This window comes from Physeter macrocephalus, chromosome 5, assembly GCF_002837175.3.
Source record: "Physeter macrocephalus isolate SW-GA chromosome 5, ASM283717v5, whole genome shotgun sequence".
Lineage (NCBI taxonomy): Eukaryota > Metazoa > Chordata > Mammalia > Artiodactyla > Physeteridae > Physeter > Physeter macrocephalus.
This window is the reverse complement of record NC_041218.1, coordinates 17,866,841-17,876,246: the sequence shown is the minus strand read 5'-3', so window position 1 is coordinate 17,876,246 and position 9,406 is coordinate 17,866,841. Positions and strand designations below refer to the sequence as shown.

Sequence of the window (9,406 nt, the reverse complement as noted above, 5' to 3'; positions counted from 1 at the left end):
ACTTTAGCACAGAAGTGGCCCAGTCAACCCCCATTTGATTGTCATTCCACTCATTCATTCATCTACTTTTGGAGCAATAGGTATAGGAAACCAAATAAGATATGGTTCCTGCCATCAAGGATCTTCATTCTACTGCGGGAAATAGCTCCACAGAGATTTAGAGCACGTGATATTAGATTTAATGAAGGATCCTATGGTGGGAAATGAGAGAGGAGGGGGGTCAGGGAAGGCTTCTTGGAGGGGTTGACACCTGAATCAAGATTTTAGGCAAGAGCTAGATTGTGGGAGAGGGTACACTGAAAGCTGGGTCAACCTGAAAAATGGCACAGAAGGGGAGAGATGACTTGATGTGTTTGAGGAGCTAAAGGGGTTTGGCCTTGCTGGAAGACCAGGCGTGGGCAGTGGCGGGAAGGCAGGGCCCGGTCACACCTGGACTATAGCCTCCTGGGAGTAGGTGGTCAGGGAGGGTCGCCGGCAGGGGAGCCAGGTGGTTGGCTTTCTTGTGGCTGTGCTGTTGAGGGTGGATTTGCCAGGGTAGAGACCAGTCAGGAAGGAGCGGATGCGAAGTTCTAGGGAGAGATGGAAGGACCTGAAACAGGGCAGGAGCTAGTGGTGAAGGAGAGGAAGGCATGGGTTTGAGAAAGATTGAGGAGGTAAAGTCAGAAACACACAATGATTTCTCAGAGGAGGAGCTGAGCGAGGGAGAGGGGGAGCAGATGAGGCATGCTGGGGCGTCCCCAGTGAGTCTGGGAACGCAGAGGGGGAGGCGCTGCTTTCACGGACACTGTGATTTCCATGTTGGGCGTGTTGAGGCTCACGCGTGTGCTGGCCGTCTCCGTTCCTGGGTTTCCAGGGTGTTTGCTCCCTGCCGTGCCCTCCGTGACGTCCTGCCGCTCTTTACCTGTAGCGCTGGGGACGGCCTCTTGCTCTCTGACTGGGGAGCTCTCTTCTGCACTGGGGTTCTCTGCTGTGGTCTGCAGCTGTGAGGACAGGAGACAGTGTAAATTCTTCCTGGAGAGAAGAGTCACCTGTGGATGGATTAGGATATGAATGAAGGTAGGTCTGCCTTTGGGGGGAAATAGGGACACTGGCTTCCTTCTTCTGGGTCTTCTCCCTTAGCTGGGGGCGGGGGTACCTTAAGATCCCCTCTTTATCTGGTTGACTCCATTCATCCTCCACATACTGGCTGGAGAGGTGTCCTCTCCCTGGGCAGCCCTCCCTGACTAGAGTGACTCCCCGATGAAGCATGTTCAGGGCTCTGTGAACCTCTCCTTTGTATCGCATCCCAGTTGCAATTTTACTTTGTGATATTTTGATTCAGCCAATTAAATGGCAGACGGTAAGCCCTATGAAGGCAGGGACTGTGCTAATGTTTGCTCACCATTGTCTTCCCAGTAACTTCTGGCACTTACAAGGTGCTCTAGGGAAGCCGGGCAATAGGGGTCTCAGTCAAGGTCCTGGCAGGAAACAGGTGTCACTTTCTAAAAAGGAATTGAAAAGACTCTAATGAAGGGACTATTTATAAAGGAGTGAAAGGATTAAGGGAGCAGTCCAGGGACTAGCCATGGTGGGAGGCTGTTACCACTTGTTAGGGATTGAAGTATGTGCTCCAAGGAGATATATATATATTTCTTTTTTTTTTTTGGCTGTGTCGAGTTGTCGAGGCACGCGGGATCTTTTGTTGCAGCGCGCGGTCTCTTCGTTGTGGTGCTCAGGCTTCTCTCTAGTTGTGGAGTTTTTTCTCTCTCTAGTTGTGGCGCACGGGCTCCAGGGCACGTGGGCTCTGTAGTTTGTGGCACGCGGGCTCTCTCATTGAAGCGAGCGAGCTCAGTAGTTGTGGCACAAGGGCTTAGTTGCCCTGGGGCATGTGGGATCTTAGCTCCCCGACCAGGGATTGAACCCACGTCCCGGCATTGGAAGGCGGATTCTTTACCACTGAACCACCAGGGAAGTCCCTATATTTCTTAATTAATTAATTAATTTAGGCTGCACCGGGTCTTCATCGCGGCACGTGGGATCTTCGTTGTGGCATGTGGGATCTTTAGGTGCGGCATGCGGGCTTCTTAGTTGCAGCATGTGGGATCTAGTTCCCCGACCAGGGATCGAACCTGGGCCCCCTGGCATTGGCAGCATGGAGTCTTACCCACTGGACCACCAGGGAAGTCCCCAAAGAGATGTTTTGAAGTCCTAACTCCGTTTTTGTGAATGTGATCTTATTTGGAAGTAGGGTCTTTGCAGATGTATTCAAGGTAAGATGAGGTCATTAGGGTGGGTCCTCATCCAATCTTACTGGTGTCATTATAAGAGGAGACATAGGCAGAGACACACAGGGAGAAGACAGCTGTGTGGTGATGGAGACAGAGATTGGAGTGATGTACCTATAAGCCAGGGAACACCAAAGATTGTTGGCAATCACCAGAAGCTAGAAGAGGCAAGGAAGTATCCCCTACATGTTTCAGAGGGAGCATGGGCTTGCTAACACCTTGATTTCAGACTTCTAGCTTCCAGGACTGTGAAGCGATACATTTCTGTTGTTTTCAGCCACCTAGTTTGTGGTACTTTGTTACAGCAGCTCTAGAAAATTCATACACCACTTCTGGGCCTGAAAGGACAAGGGGAAGAAATGAACCATTTGCAATGATCTGCAGCAGAGGCACCACCTGCCAGGAGCTATGGCCCAGGTAGAAGAACGCACCTACTGCAAACCCTGGCCGAGCAGGGAGGGAACAGGGGAATAAAGGCCTTGACCTCTCACCTCTCCCACTTTCTAATTTCCATCTTCTGCTCCCGTCAGCCTAACCCATCTGGCAGCCAGAGGGCAAGGGAGCTTGATGATGTGGTCTGTACAAGTCAGCCTCCTAGACACAGAGCAGAGAGGCTGGGGAGGGTAGGTCTCATAGAGGAAGTAAATAAAATATTGAATGAATGAATGAATGAGTGAATGAGTGAACGAATGAGTGGGAGCATGACGCAGACAGAACTGCAAGTTAATTTGCATTCCTAGTTTGGGAGCAGATGACTTTGTGGCACTGCCCTGTCTCCATCACTAGGCGAGAAGAGAGGAGTCATAGGATTTTCACAGTTAGGACTTTATGGGTCGAGCTTGCAGCCCTGCCCTCTGGCTTAGCACCCAGGTTTTGAGTCTTGAGAAGCCTCCCTCTTTGTTTGTTCAGTCACCACCTTTAGGCTGGATTCTATTTTAAGGCTCTAAGTGAGGTAATTTGGTATGACAACAGAAACACAGCTGTAATTATGAAGTGCCAGCCTCCGAAGCAGAAATGTCATCGGCCCTCAAGGTTTGCCAACGTGAGTGGCTCAGTCGTACATGCAGGCTTGTGCCAGGCAGGCCAGGCCATCCCCCTGCAACGTGCACCGAGCAAAAGGAACACTGGGGTGATTCAGCTCCTGTGTTGACCTGGGCCCTGATAGCCAGGTGCGGCCAGCTCTGCCAGCTGGAGCAGTGATACAGGGGAGTCAAGGTGGCCCACCGACTGATGGGCCAATTGAACAAAATGGGCCAGACCTCTCCTCCGGTGGAAATACCGTCAAGACCAGGCTGTACTGGCACAGCCTCTGAAGCTGGGTTTATGTGTCACTAAAACATCTGCAGTGTGATCGGGTCAGCTACTTGGCTTTGTATAGACCCGATGACTGCCTCATCTCCATTCTCCATCAGGTAGCTTGACTTGCCCAGCCCAGGATCTTTTTCTTTCTCAGATTAAAAATAACCAATTATACCCTTTGCTTCTAGGGTTTTTTGTTTGTTTGTTTGTTTTTGAGGGAGGTTGCTAAAACAGAGACATGGCATGAGTAGAGATTTGGATGGAACAAATTCTCGGTGTTCCCATCCATTGCTCAGGTTTTCTGACTATGCTAAGAACGCTGTGAATTCCTCTCAGAATTATCCCAGATGACAAGCATTCACTGGTGTCCACCATGTTCAAGCCACTCTGGGGAAAACATAAGCAGCGGCTCTGCCCTCTGAGAGATTACTACTTTTTTCCTTTTTTAGCAAATGGAACTGCCAAACAGCTTCTGTAGAAGCTGAACCAGAAGGGCACCTCAGGGCAGATATCGAGACTCCTCATTTACTAAACAGATATAAGGCAGGCAGGAGACCTTGAGAGGAGAGGCAAAATGAGTTCTTTGAGAAGCCTCTTTTGGTGTGAAATGCTCTGGGGAGAAGGTGGTCTAATTTGCACAAGGAGTCCCAGGGTATTCAGGGAGGGAAGGACTGGATATTAACTTTATTAGTCAGGATTTGCAAGGTTACGCTGCTTTAACAAATAACCCCAAACTTTCAGTGGCTCACAACAACAATACTACAGGTTTGTTTCTCACTCATGCGACGTATGCATCCTGAGTTGGCCATGGCTTTACTCCATGTTGTCTTTGTCCTGGGATCCTGGATAGTGGAGCAGCTTCTATATGAAGCACTGTTTGGTCTTCATAGCAGAGGGAAAAAGATTCATGTAAACCACACTCTGGTTCTTACAGTTTCCGCTCCAAAGTGACACATGTCCCATATTTCAATTCCTCCCACATTTATCAGTAAATGGCTAAAACAAGTCAGGGGGCAAGTCCTGAGTTCAGCAGGGCAGGGATGTATAATTCTCCCATAGGATGGAAAAATGGAATATGTGGTGAACATTAATACAGTCTGCCATATATATTTGCACCTTCCTCCTGAGGTTCATAATTAGGGAGATGGGGGTATAGCTCAGGGGCAGAGCACGTGACTGCAGAATTAGGGAGATCGATTATTGTTGGCATCAGGCAGCTCTGATCATGGCCAGTTGCAGAGACGGGCAAGTGGATTCCCAGAATGAAGTTACCAGGAAGTTAGAGAGAGAGAAAAAAAAAAATCTGATGGGTCCACCTGAGTGAGGCTGGAGAGAAGTGGGTAATGGTTCTGGGTCCACGAGGTACTTGCTGGAACCCATCCTGACCCAGTTCTCCAGGGTTTGGCTCACCCTGAGAAACAGCTAAAGGAATCCTTGGGAGAGGAGCTCAGATTTTTGGTGTAGTTTTCTTTTTTCCCACAGTTTTATTGAGAAATAATTGTCATATATCACTGTATAAGTTTAAGGTGTACAGCATGATTGTTTGACTTATATATATTGTGAAATGATTACCACAATAGGTTTAGTTAACATTCATCATCTCATATAGATACAATAAAAAAAAGAAAAAGAAAAAGAATTCTCCTTGTGATGAGGACTCTTAGGACCTACTCTCTTACCAACTTTTCTATGTATCACACAGCAGTGTTAACCATAGTCGTCATGTTGTACATTCCATCCCTTGTACTTATTTTATAACTGATACTTTGTATCTTCTGACCACCTTCCTCCAACTCTCCCTCTCCCTGGTGTAGTTTCTTGACTGAGCATAGGCCAGAGGGTGGCTTCCAAGGGGCACTTTGCTTATCCTGACTCTACACCCAGGGAAGTAAAACTTTTCTCTAGCCACCAGCCTGCCACTGCTGTTGGCACAGCTAGAGAAGACTAAATAAGATTTGACCCCTTCCCAAGGCTTCTCAGTTCCTTTGCATTTTCTCCCTCTATCCCCTACCTACATACTAATCAGAAGTCAGATATCTTTGGATATAAAGAGGCAAAGGAGTTGGGGTTTTGAAAAATACAGACGGGATTTCTAGCTACTACCAACTCTGGGACCTGGTTGAGGCTATTTGTACTACAAACTGTAAAGAGGGACATCTCAGTTACATAAAAATGTGTAAGTCACAATGCCTCCAAGAATTATGACCTAGAAGGCAAGACATAGAATTTAGAAAAAAACTCACAATCAAGGCAATGTTTGCTAAGGACAACAGGTATTAAAATGTGAGAGACAAATAAGCCTTAGTATGCTAATCCACTGAGATGTTGGGAATGTTTGTTATAGCTAGACTGTAACATGACTAATGTTGTGTGTGTGTGTGTGCGTGTGCGTGTGCGTGTGCGTGTGCGTGTGTGTTGTGGAGAGGTGGGAATAGACGTCAGAGAACCAGAAGGAGTTTCTCAGAATGGAAAGTTCTCTGGGGTGGACATCTTGGCTGCTCTTTGACTCGATTCCATAGAAGGAGAAGATAGTGCTGAGACTTTATGGAAGAAGTGGTCGGTGTCTCTGCAAGTTAAATCCCATCTTCTCCTCTAAACTCTCGCCTGGAAGGGATTTGATGAAGTGGATGTGAAAATACACTATGAAGCTGTAACTTACAGTAAGTGGCCCATCGGACCAGCCGGTCAGAGCCAGTGGGTGGCCAGGAAGCCAGGAGAAAGAGCGGGGGAGGAGTCTAGTTTCCTGACGCCGGCAGGCTTCAGGAAGAGAGGCTAGTTATGCAGGGAATTTCCTGCTTTTGAAGTCCTTCATGCCAATAACCACAGCTTAGCAAATTCACCTCCTGGCTACTTTTGGGAATTTTCAAAAAATACCTCAGAAGCTCTTTTAGGTTTGTCCTTAAAATCCAAACCCAGTTCAGGACTGGTTCATTTCTGAATCAGATTTTGGTAAAAAAAAACAAAACCTGACAATTAGTTTATTTCATCAACTATCAAAATGGAAGAAACTCTTTTATCTTTTCTTCTTTATTTGGAAATTCTGGGGTGGGGGGGAGAATTTGTTCTTGAAAGAATAAGAGGTGGGTGGAGGGCGGGGAGAGGTTAGACAAATACCTTGGTTTCTGGATGGCGCCGTCGGAGCTAGAGCTGGCCAGGGGCTAGGATAAGGCTGATTGGGGTGGGCTGAGGCTGTCGGCAGCCGATTATACACAGTATTGTCACTTTAAGAAAAGGGGGAGGCCAGTCTAGGGAAAGGAAGGAGGAGTCAACTAACAGACAAGCACCACCCCTGCCTGTTTTGAGGATGAGAGACCTGTGAGCTCAGGGGCCTGGACCCGATCATTAGGATCCCAGGGAACTGTTCTGCTTCCTATCTTAGAAAAGCAAAGTGGGTGGGAGGTGAGAGGTATGTGTCTTGGTTTGAAGGAGCTGGGAAAACAGTGATGTATTAGGTCAGCTGGTGCAGATGAAGTATTCCTGTGGTACACGCGGGGTAATTTGAAGGACGAGCAGTGCTTAAAGGGGTGATGGGGGATCTGAAAGCTTGCGTAAAGGCTATTTAGTTGTGACATCTACACCTGGTTGTCCTCTTCCCTTTTCTTGTGAACCCCTAAAGAGTGGCGATCAGTAGAGAAATGGAACTAATTAGGAAGAGAAGAGGAGAGGTGTGGAAGAAAGGAGAAATCAAGGGCCGAGCCAAGAGGGATGATAGAAGCCCAAGAGGGAATGAGACGGAATTTGCGTCTCCTCCCCCTGCCACCTCACACACCCTCCCCCCGCCCCGCCCCACCCCACCACCTCCCACCACCCTTTCTGTGGTATGTTCTGTCCCAGGAATGTGTGAGGAGGGGAGGACTTCACTGGTAGGTACCCAGGCTGGATGTTAGCACAGTAATAATGATTCAGACCATTAGGAGTTTGTGTCTTTGTGGTTCAATCAATATTTGTTGACTAAACCTTAAGGCAAAGTGGTTATTTCTTATGTGTATCATCCAGATGATTGTTCCCAATCTTCTTTTCTTTCTCCCTCTCTCTTTTTTTTTTTTTTTTTGCCCACGCTACGTGGCTTGCGGGATCTTAGATCCCGACCAGGGATTAAACCCCAGGGCCACGGTAGTGAGATCACCAAGTCCTAACCATTGGACTGCCAGAGAAATCCCCCACCCCACCCACCCAATCTTTTCTTTGCATGGACAAGAAAGACCCTTTCTGTGGTTAAATGGATGCCTGACTTTGTGCTGGAGTTTCAGTGTGCACTGCAGTTAGACTCACAAGGTGTAGTATGGACATGTTTAAAGCTAGTGTTAGACAGAATAAACAGCAGAAGAAAAAAGAATGAGTGGTGGGAATTCACTGAAGGGCCCAGCAGCTCTGTCTGCCAGAAATGCTTTGGAGACCCAGTTCACATTCCCGCTGTGAGCCTTGCTCTTACCCACGTACCTCAAGGGAGAAACTGCTGTAGTTTTCCGTGGAGGACAGGAGAGCTGGCTGAAGTAGACACCTACTTACATCTCACCATGGCAGCTGGCCCCTCTCAACTAGCCTCCAGTGGGTAGAACAGGAGAGCATCTTTCCTTCGTGAATAGATGTCATCTGGTGAAGAGAAATGGGTGTATTTCTTGCACTTGAATAAGACCTGTTGTCTTTGTTGGTGAACTCGTAGGTGCAGGAGTCATATCTCTGTTTATGAGGAAACAACCACTCTCTGCTCTGCAATTCAGAGAAAACACTGTCATAACCCATGTGAAAGTAGGTGCTCCATAGCAGCTCTTAGAGAAGAGGCTGAGTTAGAGGGCCTCAGGGCTGAAAGGACTGTCAAGGTCAGCTGGTACCTCTTCCTCTCTCATCATGCTGTGACCCATGGAGGGTGACTCGTTAAAGTTCATTTGAATAGAGAATTAAAATAGGCACATGAGACTAATTAATTAAAAAATCACATGAACATAGTAGCCCCAAACTGAAAACAGTGCAAATATCCATCAATAGGAGAATGGATAAACAAAATGTGGTATGTTCATACAATGGAATACTATCCAGAAATAAAAAGAACAAATTACTGATACATCATGGATGAACCTAAAAAACATTACCATATTGAGCAAAAGAATACGAGCTTGATAAGAGGTTCAAGAATAGGCAAACATGGGCTTCCCTAGTGGCGCAGTGGTTGAGAATCCGCCTGCCGGTGCAGGGGACGCGGGTTCGTGCCCCGGTCTGGGAAGATCCCACATGCCGCGGAGCGGCTGGGCCCGTGAGCCACGGCCGCTGAGCCTGCGCGTCCGGAGCCTGTGCTCCTCAACGGGAGAGGCCACAGCAGTGAGAGGCCTGTGTACCACAAAAAAAAAAAAAAAAGAATAGGCAAACTATGCTATGGTGACAGAAGAAAAAAAGAAAAGGCGTTTACTTCTTGGGGTCAGGGTGGCTATTGACTGGAATCAGGCATGAAAGAACTTTCTGGAATGATGGAAGTGTTTTATATTTTTATCCAGATGCATGCTGCGTGTGTGTGTGTGTGTGTGTCATTGAGCTGTATACTTAAAGTTTGTACATTTTACTGAATGTAAATTATGCCAGAAAAAAAAAAACCAAAACCCAAACCCAAACAACGAACAATACAGAATGGGAAATATGTGGTTAACTGACTAAGGAACATTTACTGTTAATAAGCTCAAGGAAGCAAACTGAATAGTAACCAACACTAATAGAAGTCCCCTGACCTAGCAGTTTAAGTAACTTGGGCCTGTTGCTTAATATCTCTGAATTTTAGTTTTTCTTTTATTAAAAAAAAAAAGGTTTCATTTGTTCCTTGCACACAGAACCTGCCACGTCAGATGGCACTGGTC

General features: G+C 47.2%; 1 long non-coding RNA gene across 3 annotated transcripts; it reads right to left on the bottom strand.

Annotated features, from left to right (window-relative positions):
• LOC102988369 (uncharacterized) lies at positions 1–6,741 on the bottom strand. Of its 3 annotated transcripts, XR_448489.3 has the most exons (4): positions 6,678–6,741; positions 1,382–1,481; positions 819–980; positions 1–569 (listed from the first exon to the last, which is right to left on the bottom strand). It is a non-coding gene; the product is annotated as an uncharacterized lncRNA (long non-coding RNA). The 3 variants fall into 3 exon arrangements; XR_002892732.2 differs by lacking the exon at positions 1–569 and having other exon boundaries at positions 581–1,028; XR_002892731.2 differs by lacking the exon at positions 1–569 and having other exon boundaries at positions 581–980.
• Between the last annotated feature and the right edge of the window lie 2,665 nt (positions 6,742–9,406).